We start from the raw sequence: 24,055 nt of genomic DNA, 5'->3' as shown, positions 1-24,055 counted from the left end.
TTTATTTGTTTTCCTGCTTTTTTCTATGGCTTATGGCTTTAGACTGAAGCCTCTGCATTGCAAACCAACACTGCACGCACTACATTAGCTTATTTAAGTGTTCTTAAACAAAAAAAAAAGTTAACATTTTAATTTTTTCTGGGGTCATGCTTATCAGACAGCACTGTTTTAAGCATACGGATTTGTGTGTGTTTGTATGACTATCGTTAACACATTCATGTTTGTGAACAACTCCATTCTATTGATAGACCATAACACAGCCCATAAGCATAATGACAGAAAAATATATTTGTTAGATCACAGGAAGATTAACAAAAAAAGGTAATTTTAGATGCAACAAAATTATAATCTTTTTAAAGTGCCTTTATGTTATAAATTATTCATTATTCAGAAATGTAATACCAGGAATTTCTCTGTTATGATTTTTTTTAAGAACTTCAACTCATGGTTCCTTTGAATTTCATTGTGTTAATAAACATCAGGTACTCTTAACTGTTACAAAGCCTTACAGCTTCATGTTTTGGGAAACTTATGACATTAATAAATTTAGAACATTTAATAGCATATGATACAAAACTAATGGGAGAAATAGATTAAAAAGATAATTAATGAGCCCCTTTCTTGGGGATTTTTTTGTATTATCATTTCATGTTCGGTTACCCTGCCTCAATTATGTGGCAGTTTTTTAATATACTAATGACTAAACATAAAGAATTTTGTCTTTATGTGCATCATCCTACAAAGGTGAAATGTGTTCACAAACAAGTTCTTCATGCCAATTAGCTTCTCTAGATGCTTGTTTCTGCTTAAACCATCCACATAGTCATAAATATAAAACTAAGTTTAAAGGAAGAGGTTTTAATTAGTGCAAGGCTCATTAATGCGAAAGGTCTTGCTTGCTAATCACAGTGCACACGATCAAGCCACTCGCCTTAAAGGGCCATAATACCCAAATGTTTAAACACTTGAAAGTGATGCAGCATAGCTGTAAAAAGCTGATTAGAAAATATCACCTGAACATCTCTATGTAAAAAAGAAAGATATTTTACCTCAAAAGTTCCTCAGTAGCCACATCCCATTGTAAAGGATTTCTAAGCAGCATATTAGTGTGTCTGTCCTGGGACAGCTTAGGGGATGAGCCTCGTGAACTCTCATATTATTTCACCAATCAGGTAAAGGAAGCTTACTATGAAATCTCATGAGAGTTAAGTCAAATCTCATGAGATCACAGTAAAAGAGTTCATGACCTCAGCACTGCTGATGCCGATTGGCTGCTGTTCATTTCTTCATTTTTTTAATTTTTTTACCTGCAGCTGGGAGCAGCTGAGTATAACTTTTTACACAGAACTTACTCTGCTGAGCTGAGGAGATTGTGAGGTAAAATATCTTCCTTTTTTACATGAAGATGCTCAGGTGATATTTTCCTGTCAGCTTTTTACAGTTATACTGCATCAGTTTCAAGTGATTTAGCATATGAGTATTATGTCCCTTTAATATATTGAGCTGTTGCACTGGAAAAGGCAGAGGCTAGCTTTACCCAGCAAGGGACCACACTGCATTTAGCAATTAAAGTATAAAAAATAAACTAATGGATTGGAAAGAGCATGTAATTTTGAAACAAGTTTCCAATTTACGTCTATCTAATATGCTTCATTCTCTTAGTATCCTTTGTTGAAAAGTATATTTAGGTATGCTCAGAGCTAACTGATCTTCTTGTCATTGGCTCACATGATGTGATCAGCTATCTCCCAGTAGCACACTTCTGATCCTTCAACAAAGTATACCAAGAGAATTAAGTAAATTTGATAAAAGAAGTAAATTGGAAAGTTGTTTAAACTTGTATTTTCTGTCTGAATCATAAATGAAAAATGTTGGGTTTTATGTCCAAAGCTCCAATCAGCTTACCTAGGTTTACTCTTCAACAAAGGATACCAAGAGAATAAAGCAAATTTGATAATGGAAGTAAATTTTAAGGTGGTTTAAAACCGCATTCTTTATCCAATCCATTTGTTTATTTTTTACTTTAGTGCCCCTTTTAAAGCATTTTCTTTTTGCACCTTTATGTCTGTTTAAATGATGATAGTTGTAGAAATATTTATATTCTGGTTGTGTGTATGCATGCCTTATTGAAACACACACTTAACAGAGTCAAAGATAAGAGACCTGTAGAGTTACACGTTTATGTTAAGCTAAGTGTTCTACCAGCATGCATCAATCAAGATTTAACAGAAAATGTACATTTTCCTTGCCTTAAATTCACAAAGATGATTTTTTTAATTTTGGAAGTACTTATATATATATATATATATATATATATATATATATATATATATATATATATATATATATATATATATACACACATAAATACATACATACATACATACATACATACATACCAGAATGCTACTGTTTTCAATAATCGATTTTAAAACCGCTCCGTTACCTGTGCCATGGCCGCCCCCCTATGAGGATTTCTCTACTCTGAATTTGACAGGCGGCTGATTCATCCAATAGGGACTGCACCATATGTCGACCTAGTATCCACACCCTCCCGTGATGGTTATTTGAAGCTGCATCGCCAGGAACTACAACCACACAAATGCAGTTCTAGCTCCGATCCTTCAGCTGATTATAGTAAACAGTGAATCTTCTGTCAGTTTCGATTCATTGTTTACTGCAGATTTGATAACAGCACGTGTGTTTTTCAGCGAGAATACTCTTAAAAGAAATTAGAAATATACTGTTATTAATAATGTACATTTTTTTAAGTAAAAGCACATTTATTTATTTTTTTAATATATAAGGGCTACATTTTCTTCTTAAATGGGAAGAGTCCACAGTTGCATTCGTTACTTTTGGGAATTCAGAACCTGGCCACCAGGAGGAGGCAAAGACACCCCAGCCAAAGGCTTAAATACCTCCCCCACTTCCCTCATCTCCCAGTCATTCTTTGGTTTTCGTCACAGGAGGGTGGCACAGAAGTGTCAGAAGATTTTTTATATAGTCTCTTATGGAGGGTAGTACTCTTTGAAATGCGACTGGAGTTTTTAGTAATCCTGTCAGCCTCTCAGTGAGAACATGGATGAAAGTTTGAGTCCGGAGATGTAGGGAGAGTCTTTCTGCAAAACCATCTCGACTCGTATTAACAGCTCCTTAGCAATCAGCGTTTACGGGTTTCACTGCCTGCTTTCTTCTCTCAAGTCCATGTCAGAAGCGAGGCTACTATCTGTCACACTTGAAGGGCCGTGTTCCTGTTCCACTGCATTGATTCCGGTAAGATCATTTAATTTTACTTCGATGATATGAATAAAGTAATGTAAGCGAAGAAGTCAGGGTCTCAGTGGGACTCCTTTATCTTTATAAGGAATCAAGGGTTAATATCTCCTGGGGGGTTATTGAACAGGGGGGACTTTAATCATGTTTGTTTATGTAATTCTGTCTGCTAATGTGTAGTGTTACTTAGGCTCATGGCTAGATCGGAACATAACAACCTTTTCTTGTCAGGCTGTGCAGCCCTTGTAGGCCTTGGCACGCTTTTCTATGGCCTGCACGGTGCACCTTGTGACGAGGCATGGTCACGCTTCTGTGCTCCATTTCCGTATTCCTGACCGTGTGCCGACGGAGAGAGTCTGGGTCTCAGGAGGTGGTGAGTGCCCCAGCCATTGGGGGTGTAAGGTGCCATTAAAAAAAAAAATTCTGTCCATAATTTCTATGTATCAAGTTATGGAAAATTCTGACATTATAGAGACGGATGTGAATGATTCAGATTCTACTTCTTGTGAAGAGTATGAAATGGCCCGGGTAATCGATGCCCATCAGTTATGTTCTGAATGCCGCTCTAGAGTGCTCTCTTCTCCCGATACAGGGAACTTAGTCTGCCAAGCCATCCGCCCCTGTGGATCCCATATCCCGTGCGGCGCGTCCCCTAGAACCTTCTTTGGCTACGCAAGTGGATGTCCCTAGTGCCATTACCCCTTCTCCGGAAGGCGGCTTGTTTCCTCCTGAGGTTACGGCATGGTTCCACATGGACATATCTATGGCCCCGGCGCTTTTACATCTTCCAGAGGAGGTGTTGCTGAGATACTGTCCGTGTTATGCTAACCGGGGCTCGTAGGGCGTGAGATCGCCTGGGTCAGATCAGCCATCGGAGGAAGCGGTCTCCTCTGAACCTTCAGGGGACCAACCCTCGGGGTTGTCAGTTGCCCCGGCGGAGGTAAGTCTTGCTTTTTGTTATAGACTGTCGCGCCTTTGTGTTCTGCTACGGCAGGTTTTGGTGGTGCTGGAGGATCCCAGAACTAATAGGTTAAGGGATCCTCTGTCTTCTGTTCTAGACGGCAAGCTGGGTTAGACGTGTGGGGATGAAGTTAATCTCCTGGTCGTCTTCAATTTTCCTTTCTTTTTTTGGCTATCTTTTTCCAGTTCTGAGCTTTGAAAGAAAGGGGTCTCTTATTGGCTGGTCCCGTTGGTGTACCATTTCTTCTTGGGCGTTCATCTGCGGGTGCTACCCTTATTTCTCCAACATTGGTGTGTCCGGTCCACGGCGTCATCCTTACTTGTGGGAATATCTCTTCCCCAACAGGAAATGGCAAAGAGTCCCAGCAAAGCTGGCCATATAGTCCCTCCTAGGCTCCGCCCACCCCAGTCATTCTCTTTGCCGTTGCACAGGTAACATCTCCACGGAGATGGTTAAGAGTTTTTGGTGTTTAAATGTAGTTTTTTATTCTACTATCAAGAGTTTGTTATTTTAAAATAGTGCTGGTATGTACTATTTACTCTGAAACAGAAAAGGATGAAGATTTCTGTTTGTGAGAGGAAGATGATTTTAGCAGACAGTAACTAAAATCGATTGCTGTTTCCACATAGGACTGTTGAGATGAAGTAACTTCAGTTGGGGGAAACAGTTAGCAGACTTTTCTGCTTAAGGTATGACTAGCCATATTTCTAACAAGACTGTGTAATGCTGGAAGGCTGTCATTTCCCCTCATGGGGACCGGTAAGCCATTTTCTTAGTCTCAAACAGAATAAAGGGCTTAATATGGGCTATAAAACTGGTAGACATTTTTATGGGCTAAATCGATTGCTTTATTTAGACATTTTATACATGTTTATGCTGATAATTCACATTTATAAACTTGGGGAACGTTTTTTAACGGCAGGCACTGTGTTAGACACCTTTTCCAGTCAGGGAGGGCCTTCCCATTTGTAGGCTGAGCCTCATTTTCGCGCCATTACTGCGCAGTTGTTTTTGAGAGCAAGACATGCAGATGCATGTGTGAGGATCTGAAAGTAGCTGGAAAAGTTTCTAGAAGGCGTCATTTGGTATCGTATTCCCCTCTGGGCTTGGTTAGGTCTCAGCAAAGGCTGTAGCTGGGACTGTATAGGGGTTAAATTTGTAAACGGCTTAAAGCTCTGAAAATTGGTGTGCAATACTCTTAATGCTTTAAGACACTGTGGTGAAATTTTGGTAATTTTTGAACAATTCCTTCATACTTTTTCACATATTCAGTAATAAAGTGTTTCTGTTTAAAATTTAAAGAGACAGTAACGGTTTTGTTTTAAAACGTTTTTTTGTGCTTTATTGACAAGTTTACGCCTGTTTAACATGTCTGTGCCTTCGGATAAGCTATGTTCTGTATGTATGGAAGACAATGTGTCTCCCCATTTAAATTTGTGTGATAATTGTGCCATAGCGTCCAAACAAAGTAAGGACAGTACTGCCACAGATAATGAAATTGCCCAAGATGATTCCTCAGATGAGGGGAGTAGACATGATACTACATCATCTCCTACTGTGTCTACACCAGTTTTGCCCACGCAGGAGGCCCCTAGTACATCTAGCGCGCCAATGCTTATTACCATGCAACAATTGATGGCTGTAATGGATAACTCCATAGCAAATATTTTATCCAAAATGCCTTCATATCAGAGAAAGCGCGATTGCTCTGTTTTAAACACTGAAGAGCAGGTGGGCGCTGATGATAATTGTTCTGTCATTCCCTCACACCAATCTGAAGTGGCCATGAGGGAGGTTTTGTGAGATGGGGAAATTTCAGATTCAGGAAAAATTTCTCAACAAGCTGAACCTAATGTTGTGACATTTAAATTTAAATTAGAGCATCTCCGCGCACTGCTTAAGGAGGTGTTATCTACTCTGGATGATTGTGACAACTTGGTCATTCCAGATAAATTATGCAAGATGTACAAGTTTCTAGAGGTTCCGGTGCATCCCGACGCTTTTCCTATACCCAAGCGGGTGGCGGACATAGTGAATAAGGAGTGGGAGAAGCCCGGCATACCTTTTGTTCCCCCCCTATATTTAAGAAATTATTTCCTATGGTCGACCCCAGAAAGGACTTATGGCAGACAGTCCCTAAGGTCGAGGGGGCAGTTTCTACTCTAAACAAGCGCACTACTATTCCTATCGAGGATAGTTGTGCTTTCAAAGATCCTATGGATAAAAAATTGGAAGGTTTGCTTAAAAAGATTTTTGTACAGCAAGGTTACCTTCTACAACCCATTTCGTGCATTGTTCCTGTCACTACAGCAGCATGGTTCTGGTTCGAGGAACTAGAAAAGTCGCTCAGTAGAGAGACTCCATATGAGGAGGTTATGGACAGAGTTCACGCACTTAAGTTGGCTAACTCTTTTATTTTAGATGCTGCTTTGCAATTAGCTAGATTAGCGGCGAAAAATTCAGGGTTTGCAATTGTGGCGCGCAGAGCGCTTTGGCTAAAGTCTTGGTCAGCGGATGTATCATCCAAGACAAAATTGCTTAACATCCCTTTCAAAGGTAAAACTCTATTTGGACCAGAATTGAAAGAGATTATCTCAGACATCACTGGGGGAAAGGGCCACGCCCTTCCTCAAGATAGGCCTTTCAAGGCCAAGAATAAGTCTAATTTTCGTTCCTTTCGCAATGTCAGGAACGGACCGGCCTCTAATTCTGCATCCTCTAAGCAAGAGGGTAATGCCTCACAGCCCAAACCAGCCTGGAAGCCTATGCAAGGCTGGAACAAGGGTAAGCAGGCCAAGAAGCCTGCTGCTGCTAACAAAACAGCATGAAGGAGTAGCCCCCGATCCGGGACCGGATCTTGTGGGGGGCAGACTCTCTCTCTTTGCTCAGGCTTGGGCAAGAGATGTTCAGGATCCCTGGGCACTAGAAATAGTTTCTCAGGGTTATCTTCTGGAATTCAGGGAACTACCCCCAAGGGGAAGGTTCCACATGTCTCACTTATCCTTAAACCAAATAAAGAGACAGGCGTTCATACATTGTGTAGAAGACCTGTTAAAGATGGGAGTGATACACCCAGTTCCAATAAAGGAACAAGGAATGGGATTTTATTCAAATCTGTTCGTAGTTCCCAAAAAAGAGGGAACTTTCAGACCAATTTTGGATTTGAAGATCCTAAACAAATTTCTCAGGGTACCATCGTTCAAGATGGAAACCATTCGAACGATTCTACCCACTATCCAGGAAGGTCAATTTATGACTACCGTGGATCTAAAGGATGCGTACCTACATATTCCTATCCACAAAGAACATCATCAGTTCCTAAGGTTCGCCTTTCTGGACAAACATTACCAGTTTGTGGCCCTCCCATTCGGGTTAGCCACTGCTCCAAGGATTTTCACAAAGGTACTAGGGTCCCTTCTAGCGGTTCTAAGACCGAGGGGCATTGCAGTAGTACCATACTTGGACGACATTCTAATACAAGCGTCGTCCCTGTCAAAAAAGGCTCATACAGACATCGTTCTGGCCCTTCTCAGATCACACGGATGGAAGGTGAACATAGAATAACGTTCACTGTCTCCGTCAACAAGAGTTCCCTTCTTGGGAACAATAATAGATTCCTTAGAAATGAGGATTTTTCTGACAGAGGTCAGAAAGTCAAAACTTCTAAGCACTTGTCAAGTTCTTCATTCTGTTCCACGTCCTTCCATAGCTCAGTGCATGGAAGTAGTAGGGTTGATGGTTGCAGCAATGGACATAGTTCCTTTTGCACAAATTCATCTAAGACCATTACAACTGTGCACGCTCAAACAGTGGAATGGGGACTATACAGACTTGTCTCCAATGATTCAAGTAGATCAGAAGACCAGAGATTCACTCCGTTGGTGGCTGACCCTGGGCCATCTATCCCAGGGAATGAGCTTCCGCAGATCGGATTGGGTCATTGTCACGACCGACGCCAGTCTAGTGGGCTGGGGCGCGGTCTGGGAATCCCTGAAAGCTCAGGGACTATGGTCTCAGGAAGAGTCTCTTCTCCCGATAAACATTCTGGAACTGAGAGCGATCTTCAATGCTCTCAGGGCTTGGCCTCAGCTAGCAAAGGCCAGATTCATAAGATTCCAATCAGACAACATGACAACCGTTGCGTATATCAATCATCAGCGGGGAACAAGGAGTTCCCTGGCGATGAAAGAAGTGACCAAAATAATTCAATGGGTGGAGGATCACTCCTGCCACCTATCTGCGATCCACATCCCAGGTGTGGAAAACTGGGAAGCGGATTATCTGAGTCGTCAGACATTCCATCCGGGGGAGTGGTAACTCCACCCGGAGATCTTTGCCCAACTAACTCAATTATGGGGCATTCCAGACATGGATCTGATGGCGTCTCGTCAGAACTTCAAGGTTCCTTGCTACGGGTCCAGATCCAGGGATCCCAAGGCGACTCTAGTAGATGCACTAGTAGCACCTTGGACCTTCAACCTAGCTTATGTGTTTCCACCGTTTCCTCTCATTCCCAGGCTGGTAGCCAGGATCAAACAGGAGAGGGCCGCGGTGATCTTGATAGCTCCTGCGTGGCCACGCAGGGCTTGGTATGCAGACCTGGTGAATATGTCATCGGTTCCACCATGGAATCTACCTTTTGAGACAGGACCTTCTTGTTCAGGGTCCATTCAAACATCCAAATCTGGTCTCCCTCCAGCTGACGGCTTGGAGATTGAACGCTTGATTCTATCAAAGCGTGGGTTTTCAGATTCTGTGATACTCTGGTTCAGGCCAGAAAACCGGTAACTAGAAAAATTTACCATAAAATATGGAAAAGATATATCTGTTGGTGTGAATCCAAAGGATTCCCATGGAATAAGATAAAAATTCCTAAGATTCTCTCCTTTCTACAAGAAGGTTTGGAGAAAGGATTATCTGCAAGTTCTCTTAAGGGACAGATCTCTGCTTTATCTGTCTTACTACACAAAAGACTGGCAACTGTGCCAGATGTTCAAGCATTTGTTCAGGCTCTGGTTAGGATCAAGCCTGTTTACAGACCTTTGACTCCTCCCTGGAGTCTAAATCTAGTTCTTTCAGTTCTTCAAGGGGTTCCGTTTGAACCTTTACATTCCATAGATATTAAGGTATTTTCTTGGAAAGTTTTGTTGCTATTTCTTCTGCTAGAAGAGTTTCAGAGTTATCTACTCTGCAGTGTTCTCCGCCCTATCTGGTGTTCCATGCAGATAAGGTGGTTTTGCGTACTAAGCCTGGTTTTCTTCCAAAGGTTGTTTCTAACAAGAATATTAACCAGGAGATAGTTGTACCTTCTTTATGTCCGAATCCAGTTTCAAAGAAGGAACGTTTGTTACACAATTTGGACGTAGTCCGTGCTCTTCTTTGTTTGTTGTCTATTCTGGTAAAAGAAGAGGTCAAAAAGAGACTTCTACCTCTCTTTCCTTTTGGCTTAAAAGCATCATCCGATTGGCTTGTGAGATTGCCGGACGGCAGCCTCCTGAAAGAATCACAGCTCACTCCACTAGGGCTGTGGCTTCCACATGGGCCTTCAAGAACGAGGCTTCTGTTGACCAGATATGTAAGGCAGCGACTTGGTCTTCACTGTACACTTTTGCCAAATTTTACAAATTTGATACTTTTGCTTCTTCGGAGGCTATTTTTGGGAGAGAGGTTTTGCAAGCCGTGGTGCCTTCCGTTTAGGTAACCTGATTTGCTCCCTCCCTTCATCCGTGTCCTAAAGCTTTGGTATTGGTTCCCACAAGTAAGGATGACGCCGTAGACCGGACACACCAATGTTGGAGAAAACAGAATTTATGCTTACCTGATAAATTACTTTCTCCAACGGTGTGTCCGGTCCACGGCCCGCCCTGGTTTTTTAATCAGGTCTGATGAATTGTTTTCTCTAACTACAGTCACCACGGTACCATATGGTTTCTCCTATATTTTTCCTCCTGTCCGTCGGTCGAATGACTGGGGTGGGCGGAGCCTAGGAGGGACTATATGGCCAGCTTTGCTGGGACTCTTTGCCATTTCCTGTTGGGGAAGAGATATTCCCACAAGTAAGGATGACGCCGTGGACCGGACACACCGTTGGGGAATGTAATTTATCAGGTAAGCATAAATTCTGTTTTTATTTGATCCGGTTAGGACGTATTTTTTTTTTTTTTTTTTTTTTAAGAAGCTCATGTCTGTTATGATTTCTCCGTTGGGAAATATTTCTTCTCTGGAATTTGATACTAGCGATTTTGTGGTCGCTTGAGGACTTCCGCGGAAGTCGCATGTTAAGATGTTAGTACACGGTTATGTCTTTAGATACTTTTATCGAGTCCTCTTGGGGTCTCATATTTTCTGTGGCCTGGTTCAGTTTGGAGTGCTCTATGTAGAAGGCTGGTCCTGATAGGGCGCTATTTCTGTTCCTTACGGTCTATATCATCCACATGGTGCCGGTGTAACTGGCTGACATGGCTCGGTGGTGAGTTGCTCTCTCGGATGAGGAGTTTATTATTCTTGGTGTCTCTTAATATCAAATAATCTTTGCCTTTTGCTAAGAGTTTTCATGAAGTGAACTTTCCATGTGTTCCACAAATATTTTGAGGCTCTGCCCATGCAGGGCTAAAACATGGTAGAGGAAGCCTTCGTTCTCAAACGTCAGGCTGGTTCTCATTCTGCCTTTGGGTGGGGCATCAGGGGATTGTACTCAGTCCTCACTGTCCTGTTCCTCGGGGACGGAGGTCCAGAGCGGATCCTACTAGGGATCAATCTGGGTGATTTCCCTCGTCTTCTGTTTTGAAGTTTTCCTTTTTGGAATCTGTTTTCCGTGATGACGGTTTCTCTTCCTTCAGGTTGAGGTTAATGGTCCTTTTGTCCCCTTCCTTGGGGTTGGCTTCGGGTCATCTGTTTCTGGATGTTAAAGCCTTTTGGTTTTTCTACTTCCGGAATCTCGTCTGATCCCATATTTTTGGAGATTTACAGATTAGATTGTCTCCCCTTTTTCTTGTGGCACCCCTGCTATCTCCTGCCAGGGGCTAGGATACATGCTCCTTCTAAAATCCTCAAGCTGTAGGGGTGTCAGGGAAGTGGATCCTGAGGTTCTTGGAGACTTTTGTTAGCTTCTCTACCCAGTTTCTAACGGAGATATGGTGTAGTGGTTAGCTCCACCACACCTGAAGCAGGAGGTTGTGGGCTTGAACCCATGTAAAGCTCCTGTTTTCTCATTCGTTTTGTGATTCTGGTGATAGCTAGCATTCTTAAGCAGAGTTTTCTGTTTTCTTATACGTTACTTAGTCTTTGGACTTAGTGGAAATTGTCCCTAGGGCCTTAAGGCCTTCAAGAGTGGCTGCGTGGCTTCACCATTGCCTATCACCCTTTATGTTGGGAGTTGTATCCCACTGTGGGTGTCCCAAGTATGGGACATTTAGTGAAAGTTCAGTGTCCAAGGTGTCTTGGATATGACTATTATTGCATCGCCTGGGGTGCAAAGTCTACTCCAGATGGGGTAACCTAGTGGTTACTCGGGGGTTATTAAATGTTTAAGCCGGTTTGTTTGTCCTGTCTTTGACTGGAATTTGGGGGGTCTGTATCCATATCCCTTTGGACTGATTCGGGACGGCCCAGTTTCCCGGTTCCGGGACGTCTTCTGTTCCTACGGGCATATTTTTTCTCTCTTGCAGGAGATTTAGAATTCATACTGGGCCGTCCTTAGTGGCCAGATGGTTTTTCTTTCGGTAATGTCCTTTTGAGCTTGTCTACAGCTTTACACTTCAGCTCATTGTAGTAGCCTGATGGTTAGCTTAGCTGTCTGAAATAAGGTAGGAATAGTAAAATTTAAATCAGTTGATGGTAGAATAATAGGAGATAAGCAGGTTGCAAACAGTCTCAATGATTACTTCTGTTCTGTTTTCACAAAAGATTGTGAAGATGGAATGTCTACATTAAGGGATGCTCCGAAAAATAAAAACAAGCTTAACACTAATCTTTTTACAGAGGATGAGGTTTTGTTAGTATTATCAAAAATAAATGTTAAAAAGGCAGTGGGTCCTGATAATATTCATCCAAGGGTTTTAAAAGAACTTTGATCAGTGCCAACTGTCCCATTAACTGATCTGTTTAATTAGTCACTATTAACAGGAGCTGTCCCAGATGATTGGAGAATAGCAAATGTAATACCTCTTCATAAAAAGGGCAGGAGAGAAGAATCTGGTAACTACAGGCCAGTTAGTTTAACTTCAGTAGTAGGAAAATTAATGGAAAGCCTCTTAAAAGAAAGAATTATGACTTACATAAAGACAAACAATTTAGAGGACCAAAATCAGCATGGTTTTACTTCAGGGAGATCATGTCAGACTAATCTGATTGACTTCTTTGATTATGTAACAAAAGTATTAGACAAGGGTGGAGCAGTTGATGTAGCATATCAAGATTTCAGCAAAGCATTTGACACCGTCCCACACAATAAATTAATTCACAAACTGTATCTCCTTGGTCTAGACTAAAAAATTGTGAACTGGGTGGAATGCTGGCTTAAGGACAGAAAACAAAGTGTCTTAGTAAATGGAGTTCATTCAGCAGAGGTGGCTGTTATTAGTTGTGTTCCTCAGGGGTCAGTTCTGGGGCCTGTTTTGTTTAACATATTTATCTGTGATATCAGCAATGGGCTACAGGGGAAAGTATGTCTGTTTGCAGATGATACAAAAATTTGTAACAGAGTGGATGTTCGGGGGGGGGGGGGGTTAGACAAAATGAGAAGTGATATACAACAGTTGGAGGATAGGACAAACAACTGGGATCTAAAGTTTAACACAGCAAAGTGTTAAATAATGCATTTAGGGAAGAAAAATCCAAATGTTAATTACAGACTAAATGACACTTTACTGGCTGTTACAGATGAGGAACATGACTTGGGAATTATTATTTCAGACGATTTAAAACTTAGTAAACAATGTAGTAATGCAGCAAGTAAGGCTAGCAGAATGCTTGGATGTATTGGTAGAGGTATTTGCAACAGAAATAGTAAGGTTCTTATGCCACTTTATAGATCATTAGTTAGGCCTCATCTTGAGTATTGTGTGCAGTTCTGGAGGCCATGTCTTCAGAAGGATATTAACAAACTTGAATCTGTGCAAAGGAGGGCTACCAAAATGGGTACATGGTCTAAAAAATAAAACTTACCAGGATAGGCTCAATGACCTAAATATGTATAGCTTAGAGGAGAGAAGGGAAAAGAGGTGATATGATAGCAACTTTCATGTATGTTAAAGGGCTTAGTAAAACTGAGGCTGTGGGTATTTTACATAAAATGTAAATTTAAGAACAAGGGGTCATGATCTGAAGCTAAAGGGTAGTAGATTCAAGAGTAATTTGAGGAAGCACTTCTTTACAGAAAGTGTGATTGATTTATGGAATAAACTTCCTCAAGAGTTAGTAGCGACAAACACTGTGGGGGACTTTAAAAATGCATAGGACAAGCACAAGGCTATCCTACAAACTAGATAAGTTTATGCTGTTAGGTAATATCGGGCAGACTTACTGGGCCTATGGCTCTTATCTGCCGTCAATATCTATGTTTCTATGTTAACGAGCGGAAGGTTTGCAGTTTGAAATAATCTGCAGCCATTTGCACCTTGATTGTATGCTAGCCAGCTATTAAGTTTTTTGGCTTCACTTTCCCTCCCTTTGGGGGTGAATTTGACATTCTATGGTATCCACATGGTGCTTGGAGGTACTTTTTTTCCCTCTGTTTAGTGGGGTTGTTCCCCCTGCCTTGCGTGCGGGATGTCAATGTGAAGGGATGGATTTCTTGTGCCATGCCTTTACTGTAATTCCAGTAGATGGTCTCCTTTTTGGGAGTGCCCTTCGTCTTCAGGAAGGGGGCTGTGTCTGGGTTATGGAACCTAAGCTCTTTGGCGGGGCTGGATTCCTCCCTTTTTTTCTTCCTGCAGGTCCAGTCTTTCTGACATTATCAGTCACTTTGGGGCTGGGTTCGTTGCCGGAGTGAGAGTCAGGGATCTGTCTGATCTGTTTATCTTAGCCGCGTATCATAGTTATGTGAACCTCCTTTAAGTGAGAGACTTCGCAGTGGATCCCTCCTCAGCAGGTAGTTTTCTCTACCGGGTTCTGGGTTTGGTTCCTTCCTTTCCTGTTCCTTTTTGGGAAGGTCCTGTCCTGCACTGTTTCGGAGTTCTTCTTCAAAAGAAGGTATTGTTCGTTTTCATAGCTAGGGTGGCGACTGGTGGTCGCTAAGTCCTTATTTTGTAGCAGGACGCCTATAGCTTGGAGGAGCATATTCAGATATCTGATGCTGTTTTTTTTTCTTTCAGCGGCTCCCAGGGACGGTTTGTCTTCGGTTGCTCTATTGTGGGTACGAGTGAGTGCCTTGTGTAGGGGAGGGATTTTTCTTATCTCCTTTTAGGTTATCAGGACATTCTTGGCCCTTAGTTTGAGGGAGAGGGGGCTTTACAAGTCCTCCCTTTGCTTTGCTGGGTCGGCAGGGTCTTTTTATAGGTGCCCATTTTCATGCTGGTTCACTCTCTTGGAGTTCCTTTTCTTGGTCCTAGTCCCTTTGGCTTCCGAGGGTCGTTTTGGACTCATTTAGCTCAGTCCCTTTTCTTCCCCGCTGGGGGAAGGTGGATGTTTCCCCTTTCGTTTGATCGGGGGTGAGTTTAATTTTGCAGGCTGCGTGCCCACTGAACTTTGTCTCCTCAGAGGCTTTTGGCTCGGTCGAGTCTCTAATAATCCTGCGCGGTCTCTAGCAAGGGCCTTGCTGGTTTTAACTGTTTGGCAGTTATCTCTGCCTTTTTCTTTTTTGTCCTTTGGCTTCTAGTGAAGCAATTGTTTCTGTCGGGAGTTTTGGGTTTTAGGCTGTGGTGCCCTCAGAAGGGGCTGCCTTTTGTACCCGCCCGTTTTGCTTTTAGTGTCCTCTATAGCTTGGGTATTGTTTTCCCAAAAGTAATGAATGCAGCTGTGGACTCTTCCCGTTTAAGAAGAAAAACTTAAATTATTCTTACCTAATTTTTTCTTTTGCAAGATGTACCGAGTCCACGGATTCATCCTTACTTGTGGGATACTATCCTTCCTAACAGGAAGTGGCAAAGAGAGCACCACAGCAGAGCTGTCTATATAGCTCCCCCCTTAACTCCACCCCCCAGTCATTCTCTTTGCCGGCTCTAAGCAGGAAGGGTAAAGTGAAAGAGGTGTTAAACTGTTAGTTTTATTTTATCTTCAGTCAAGAGTTTATTTTTAAATGGTACCGGTGTTGTACTATTTACTCTCAGGCAGGACATAGATGAAGATTTCTGCCTGGAGGATGATATTAGCATTTGTAACTAAGGTCCACTGCTGTTCCTACAGAAGCTGAGGAGTACAGGAAAACTTCAGTGTGAGGAACAGTTTCTTGCTATACAGCAATGAGGTATGTTCAGTAATTTTTTTCTGCAGAGACTGTGTTAACTCAGAAAGGCTGACAGTATCCCCATTAGGGGAAGGGTAAGCAGTAATCCTAGTTTATAAGGGGCATTACTAGCTTGCATAAAGGGCTAATCTTAGGCACTCAGTTTGTATATGATATATTAGGCAAAAGTTTGTGGGTGCTGGGAGTAACGTTTTTATTTCTTATGGGACATCTGTTTGAGGGTACACTTGGCTTATTGAGGGGGTTTTATAACCCACATGGCTTACAAAACAGGTTTGATAGATTTTGTGTAGGCCCCAGCAACATAGAGTGAGATGGGCGGGGCCTATTTTTGCGCCTCCGTTGCGCATTTAGTTTATGCAGACAAGCAGCAAGCAACATCTCCAGAGAGGTCCTGGTACACTTCTGGGGCCTAATCGAAGCTTTATCCCCACATTATCGTTCCCTAAGGGAAGGTAGGCACCACAGCAGAGCTGTGGCAAGGTGCTGACAGTTTTTTTTTTTTTACCGGTTTTGGACATTTGTCAATTGCTTAATTACTTGTGGTGCAATCTTTCTAAAGCTTAGTGGGTGTACTGTAAAAATTTCGGAAAATTTGAGGCAAATTTAAGCAGTTTTGCAGTTTGTGTATGCTTTTTTTTCTCTTAAAGGCACAGTACCGTTTTTGAAAATTTTGTTTTTTTCATTAAATAAAGTGTTTTCCAAGCTTGCTTGTCTCATTACCAGCCTGTTCAACATGTCTGACATTGAGGAAACTCATTGCTCAATTTGTTTAGAAGCCATTGTGGAACCCCCTCTTAGAATGTGTCCCACTTGTACTGATATGTCTATAAATTGCAAACAGCATATTTTGACTTATAAAAGTTTGGCATTGGATGATTCTCAGACAGAAGGAAATCGGGTTTTGCCATCTAGTTCTCCCCAAGTGTCACAACCAGTAACGCCCGCACAAGCGATGCCAAGTACTTCTAGTGCGTCTAATTCTTTCACCTTGCAAGATATGGCCTCAGTTATGAATACTACCCTCACAGAGGTTTTATCTAAACTGCCAGAGTTGCAAGGGAAGCGCAGTAGCTCTGGGTTAAGAACAAATGCTGAGCCTTCTGACGCTTTAGTAGCCGTATCCGATATTCCCTCACAATGTTCTGAGGTAGGGATGAGGGATTTGCTGTCTGAGGGAGAGATTTCTGATTCAGGAAGGATGTTCCCTCAGACAGATTCAGATATGACGGCATTTAAATTTAAGCTAGAGCACCTCCGTTTATTGCTCAGGGAGGTTTTAGCGACTCTGGATGATTGTGACCCTATTGTAGTTCCAGAGAAATTGTGTAAAATGGACAAATATTTAGAGGTTCCTGTTTACACTGATGTTGTTCCGGTCCCTAAGAGGATTTCGGACATTGTTACTAAGGAGTGGGATAGACCAGGTATTCCGTTCGCTCCCCCTCCTGTTTTTAAGAAAATCTTTCCCATATCTGACACCATGAAGGACTCATGGCAGACGGTCCCTAAGGTGGAGGGAGCTATTTCTACTCTGGCTAAGCGTACAACTATACCTATTGAAGACAGTTGTGCTTTCCTTGATCCTATGGATAAAAAATTAGAGGGTCTCCTAAAGAAAATTTTTGTTCATCAAGGTTTTCTTCTTCAATCTATAGCGTGCATTGTTCCTGTAACCACTGCAGCTGCTTTTTGGTTTGAGGCTCTTCAGGTAGAGACCCCACTAGATGATATTCTGGACAGAATTAAGACTCTTAAGCTTGCTAATTCTTTTATTACAGATACCGCTTTTCATCTCGCTAAGTTAGCGGCAAAGAATTCAGGTTTTGCCATTTTAGCGTGTAGAGCGTTATGGCTTAAGTCCTGGTCGGCTGATGTGTCATCTAAATCTAAGCTTCTGACCATCCCTTTCAAAGGTAAGACCCTATTCGGGCCTGCACTGAAAGAGATCATTTCAGATATCACTGGGGGGAAGGGTCATGCCCTCCCTCAAGATAAGTCAAATAAGACAAGGACCAAACAAAATTTTCGTTCCTTTCGAAACTTCAAGGGTGGTCCCGTTTCCTCTTCCCCTGCTGCAAAGCAAGAGGGGAACTTTGCTCAATCCAAGCCAACCTGGAGACCTAACCAGACTTGGAACAAGGGTAAACAGGCCAAAAAGCCTGCTGCTGCCACTAAGACAGCATGAAGGGGTAGCCCCCGATCCGGGACCGGATCTAGTAGGGGGCAGACTCTCTCTCTTTGCTCAGGCCTGGGCAAGAGACGTTCAGGACTCCTGGGCCGTAGAAATTGTAACCCAGGGGTATCTCCTAGATTTCAAAGATTCTCCTCCAAGGGGGAGATTCCATCTTTCTCAATTATCTGTAAACCAGACAAAAAGAGAGGGTTCTTACGCTGTGTAGAAGAACTTTTTACCATGGGAGTGATCTGCCCAGTTCCGAAAGCAGAACAGGGACAAGGTTTCTACTCCAATCTGTTTGTGGTTCCCAAGAAAGAGGGAACCTTCAGACCAATTTTAGATCTCAAGATCCTAAACCAATTCCTAAGAGTTCCATCCTTCAAGATGGAGACCATTCAGACTATTTTACCAATGATCCAGGAGGGTCAATATATGACCACCGTGGATTTAAAGGATGCATATATACACATTCCTATCCACAAAGATCATCACCAGTTCCTCAGGTTTGCCTTTCTGGACAGGCATTACCAGTTTGTGGCTCTTCCCTTCGGGTTGGCCACGGCGCCAAAAATCTTCACAAAGGTGCTAGGGTCCCTTCTGGCGGTCCTAAGGCCACGGGGTATAGCAATTTGCGCCTTATCTAGACGACATCCTAATTCAAGCTTCGACTTTCCAACTAGCCAAGTCTCACACGGACTTAGTGTTGGCCTTTCTAAGATCTCATGGGTGGAAGGTGAACGTGAAAAAGAGTTCTTTTATTCCTCTCACAAGAGTTCCATTCCTGGGAACTCTGATAGATTCGGTGGACATGAAAATTTTTCTGACAGAGGTCAGAAAATCAAAGATTTTAACCACCTGCCGAGCTCTTCATTCCATTCCTCAGCCGTTAGTGGCTCAGTGTATGGAGGTAATCGGACTTATGGTAGCAGCAATGGACATAGTTCCGTTTGCTCGCTTGCATCTCAGACCACTGCAACTATGCATGCTCAAACAGTGGAATGGGGATTATGCAGATTTATCTCCTCAGATAAATCTGGATCAAGAGACCAGAGATTCTCTTCTTTGGTGGCTGTCACAGGATCACCTGTCCCGGGAATGTGTTTATGTAGGCCAGCGTGGGTTATAGTGACGACCGAAGCCAGCCTACTGGGCTGGGTTGCAGTCTGGAATTCCCTGAAAGCACAGGGTTTGTGGACTCAGGAGGAGGCCCTCCTAACAATAAATATTCTGGAATTAAGAGCAATATTCAATGCTCTTCAGGCGTGGCCTCAGCTGGCTTTGGCTTGATTCATCAGATTTCAGTCGGACATCACGACTGTAGCTTATATCAATCATCAGGGGGGAAGAGGGAGTTCCTTGGCGATGATGGAAGTTTCCAGGATAATCCGATGGGCAGATACTCACTCTTCAGCGATCTATATCCCAGGGGTAGAGAACTGGGAGGCAGATTTTCTAAGTCGTCAGACTTTTCATCCGGGTGAGTGAGAGCTCCATCCGGAGGTGTTTGCTCAACTGGTACGGCTATGGGGCACACCAGAATTGGATCTGATGGCGTCTCGTCAGAACGCCAAACTTTCTTGTTACGGATCCAGGTCCAGGGATCCTCAGGCAGTACTGATAGATGCTCTAGCAGTACCCTGGTCGTTCAACCTGGTTTATGTGTTTCCACCTTTCCCTCTCCTTTCGCGCCTGATTGCCAGAATCAAACAGGAGAGAGCTTCGGTGATTTTGGTAGCGCCTGCGTCGCCACGCAGGACTTGGTATGCAGACCTGGTGGACATGTCATCTCTGCCACCATGGACTCTGCCATTGTGACAGGATCTTCTGATTCAAGGTCCGTTCAAGCATCCAAATCTAATTTCTCTGCAACTGACTGCTTGGAGATTGAACGCTTGATTTTATCAAAGCGGGGTTTCTCTGAGTCGGTCATAGATACCTTGATTCAGGCTCGAAAGCCTGTCACCAGGAAAATCTATCATAAGATATGTCGTAAATATATTTTTTGGTGCAAATCCAAGGGCTACTCATGGAGTAGGATCAGGATTCCTAGGATTTTGTCTTTCTTCAAGAAGGATTGGAGAAAGGATTGTCAGCTAGTTTCTTAAAAGGACAGATAACTGCTCTGTCTATTCTATTGCACAAGCGTCTGGCAGATGTCCCAGACGTTCGGGCTTTTTGTCAGGCTTTAGTTAGAATCAAGCCTGTGTTTAAACCTTTTGCTCTGCCATGGAGTCTAAATTTAGTTCTTAATGTTCTTCAGGGGGTTCCGTTTGAACCCATGCATTACATAGATTCTAAAATTCTATCTTGGAAAGTTCTGTTTCTAGTTGCTATCTCTTCAGCTCGAAGGGTTTCTGAATTATCTGCATTACAATGTGACTCGTCTTTTCTTGTTTTTCATGCTGATAAGGTGGTTTTGCGTACCAAACCTGGGTTCCTCCCTAAGGTGGTTACTAACAGGAATATCAATTCGGAGATTGTTTTTCCTTCTCTGTGTCCTAATCCTTCTAAGAAGGAGCGTTTATTGCACAACTTGGACGTGGTTCGTTCTTTGAAGTTCGTCAATCATCTTCTTTGTTTGTTGTCTATTCTGGAAAACGTAGGGTCAAAAGGCTACGGCTACCTCTCTCCTTTTGGCTGAAAAGCATCATCCGTTTGTCTTATGAGAGTGCTGGACAGCAGCCTCCTGAAAGAATTACTGCTCACTCTACTAGAGCGGTGGCTTCCACATGGGCTTTTAAAAATGATGCTTCTGTTGAACAGATTTGTAAGGCTGCGACTTGGTCTTCGCTTCATACCTTTTCCAAATTTTACAAATTTGATACTTTTGCTTCTTCGGAGGCTATTTTTGGGAGAAAGGTTTTGCAAGCAGTGGTGCCTTCCGTTTAGGTTCCTGTCTTGTCCCTCCGTTCATCAGTGTCCTAAAGCTTTGGTATTGGTATCCCACAAGTTAGGATGAATCTGTGGACTCGGTACATCTTGCAAAAGAAAACAAAATTTATGCTTACCTGATAAATGTCTTTCTTTTGCGATGTACCGAGTCCACGGCCCGCCCTTTCTATTAAAGACAGATAACAAAATTTATGCTTACCTGATAAATTTCTTTATTTTGCGATGTACCGAGTCCACGGATTCATCCTTACTTGTGGGATATTATCCTTCATAACAGGAAGTGGCAAAGAGAGCACCACAGCAGAGCTGTCAATATATCTCCCCCCTTAACTCCACCCCCCAGTCATTCGACCGAAGGCCAAGGAAGAAAAAGGAGAAACTATAAGGTGCAGAGGTGACTGAAGTTTTCAATAAAAAATACTTTTTTCTTCTGATGGGAAGAGTCCACAGCTCCCCGCCTGAGTTGTTCATAAGGGGCGGCCGTATTTTTTTTATTTCTTCTGGCACCTTTTTTCACCCTGATATTTTTCCTACTGTTCCTTGTTCCCTTGGCAGCCTTTGGCTGGGGTGTCTTTGCCTCTCCTGGTGGCCAGGTTCTGAATTCCCAAAAGTAATGAATGCAGCTGTAAGCATAATTTGTTATTCGTTATTGTTCATGAGCAAGCTTAAAGCAACATTAACCAGTATGAGAGTGTAAAATAAAATGTTTAGTTTTATTTTTAATGGAAAAAAAAGTATAGTATTAATAGTTCTGTTAGAAATCTGCAGATAGGCCAAGTAAATATGACACTAGGTTTAAAGCTTGCCAGCATTGACTAGACTTGGAGACTAAAATTTACTTATATCTTTTACCACAATATGAACTTTAATAAGATTCAAACAAACATATCTAGAAAAGAAGAAAAACTGGCTATGGTGGATTGCAGTTAAGTGGTGAAAAGACAACAACTAAAAACTTGGCAAATATATATATATCAGTAACTAAGAATAAATCAATCAATATATAAAGAAGCTGGGGGACAGATTTTAGTCCAATTAATGTTGGATTATCAGGCAGTATTATAGGACGAAAGACCATCTCAATGGCAAAGCAACCTGTCATTTTTAGCTAAATATGCTTTAGTGATTGCCTTTTGACCATATAACTTTTCAAAACAGACTATATGTTGTATTGATAGTGCCTGTTAAAGGTCAGTTTCATTGTTATAATAGATAAGCACTTTCTAACATACTCCTATTCATTTTTCTTCGTTCTCTTGGTATCTTTATTTAAAAAGCAGGAAAGTAAGCTTTTTAGGTTCAGAACCCTGGATAGAGCTTTCTGATTGGTGGCTGCATTTAGCCACCAATCAGCAAGCCCTACCCAGGTGCTAAACCAAAAATGGGCTGGCTTTTAAGCTTACATTACTGATTTTTAAACTAAAGATTCAAAGAGAACGAAGAAAAATTTATAATAGGAGTAAATTAGAAAGTTGCTTAAATTGGCATGCTGTATCTGAATCACAAAAGGAAAAATTTGGGTTCAGTTTCTTTTTAATGGAAGCAAATTGGAAAGTTGTTTAAAATTGCATGCTCTATCTAAATCATTAAAGTTTAATTTTGACATGTATCCCTTTAAGGGTGGTTTAGCACTGATTCAGCTTAGTTACAAATGATTTTCCTATCATGATTGTTGATGCAAAACTGATAATCCACCTTTTAAAAGCATGTGACACCATAAAAGCTTAGGGAGCAAGGGAAAAGTAAGCAAAATCTCACGTAAATTCCCAAGCCTCCCTGGGAGAAAGTGAAACAAGCACAATTTTTAGATGTATTTTAAACCAAATGGCTGCAAAAAAAACATGAATATATATTGCAACAATGTTTCACTTGCAATAATGAAACTTTTTATGTGTTGTCAAGATTAATGGTCCTTTAAAGGGATAGAAAGGTCAAAATTAAAATAAGCATGGGTGTATTTAAACTTAAAATTTAAACATTTTTGTATTATACCTCCATTAGCAAAAATGCTTCTAGTAAATGTTATTACTGTTTTTCAGTGACATACGCACATATGCTGTGAGGGCCCGTGCACCAGTATTCAAACACCTTGCTTGCTCAGAGACCTGGCTGTGGTGTGTATTGCTTCTGAAAATGTAATTTGTGTCATACAAGCTATTGCTGACTTTCTACAAAGGTGTGATGCACAGGCCATCACCTGGATAGTGTGCATGCTGCAGATAAACAGTAGTAACTTTTCTTGCTAATGGAAGTATATTACAAAAATGCTTCTAATTCAAATTGAAGTGCACCCATCCACTTTTTATTGACCTTTCTATCTCTTTTGTAGAACCCATTACAATATGTATTATTCATCTATTTTACCTTTCATTTCTTATTTTACTCTACATGTGTGCAGTGTCCATTACTTCCTGCCACAGCCCTACAAGGAAGCGGAGGCCTCTCCAGGAAGGTTTATGTAGCATGATGTTATAAAACGTCTAGGCTGGTTTAACTATAAAGTGAATAGACTAGATAAGAGGAAGTCAGATTTGCTCAGAACTAGCAGATTAAAACTTAAAAGACCATTTAACTTGACATTTCAGCAACATATCAAATGTTTAATTATTGCAAGAGGAACATTATTGCAATATACATTCATTATTTATTTCTCCTACATTGGTGTATCCGGTCCACGGTTTCATCCTTACTTGTGGGATATTCTCAATCCCTACAGCAGGAAGTGGCAAAGAGAGCACACAGCAAAGCTGTCCATATAGCTCCCCTCAGGCTCCGCCCCCCAGTCATTCTCTTTGCCGCTCTAACTAGTAGCATCTCCGGGGGGGTGGTAAAGAGTATGTGGTGTTAGTTGTAGTTTTTTATTTCTTCTATCAAGAGTTTGTTATTTTAAAATAGTGCCGGGTTGTACTATTTACTCTGCAGCAGAAAGTGAAGAAGATTTCTGCTAAGAGGACTAGGATTTTAGCACCAGTAACTAAAATCCATTGCTGTTCCCACGCAGGATTGTTGAAACCAGATAACATCAGTTGGGGGGAACAGTTTGCAGGCTTAACTGCTTCAGGTATGATCAGTCATTTTTCTAACAAGACCCAGTAATGCTAGAAGACTGTCAGAAATTCCCTCTGGGATAGGTAAGCCATTGTTATTAGATTCAGCAATAAAAGGATGGCTTATTTTAAGTGCTTATGCTGGTTGACACTATTGTGGGCTAATCGATTGCTTTTTAGCAAGGTTTCAACTTAAATAGGTGTTTTTTTATCAACTTAAAACACTTTTGGGGATTAATTTGCGCCTGGCACTTAGTTGGACACCTAATCTAGTCAGAAAGGCCCCTCCACTCTGG

General features: G+C 41.9%; 1 protein-coding gene across 1 annotated transcript in view; it reads left to right on the top strand.

Annotated features, from left to right (window-relative positions):
- TAF4 (TATA-box binding protein associated factor 4) overlaps positions 1-24,055 on the top strand; it is a gene marked incomplete in the record, with an annotated part of 557,264 nt that overhangs the window by 195,460 nt on the left and 337,749 nt on the right.

This window comes from Bombina bombina, chromosome 1 (assembly GCF_027579735.1).
Source record: "Bombina bombina isolate aBomBom1 chromosome 1, aBomBom1.pri, whole genome shotgun sequence".
Taxonomy (NCBI): domain Eukaryota; kingdom Metazoa; phylum Chordata; class Amphibia; order Anura; family Bombinatoridae; genus Bombina; species Bombina bombina.
This window is presented reverse-complemented; position numbering and strand designations above follow the sequence as displayed.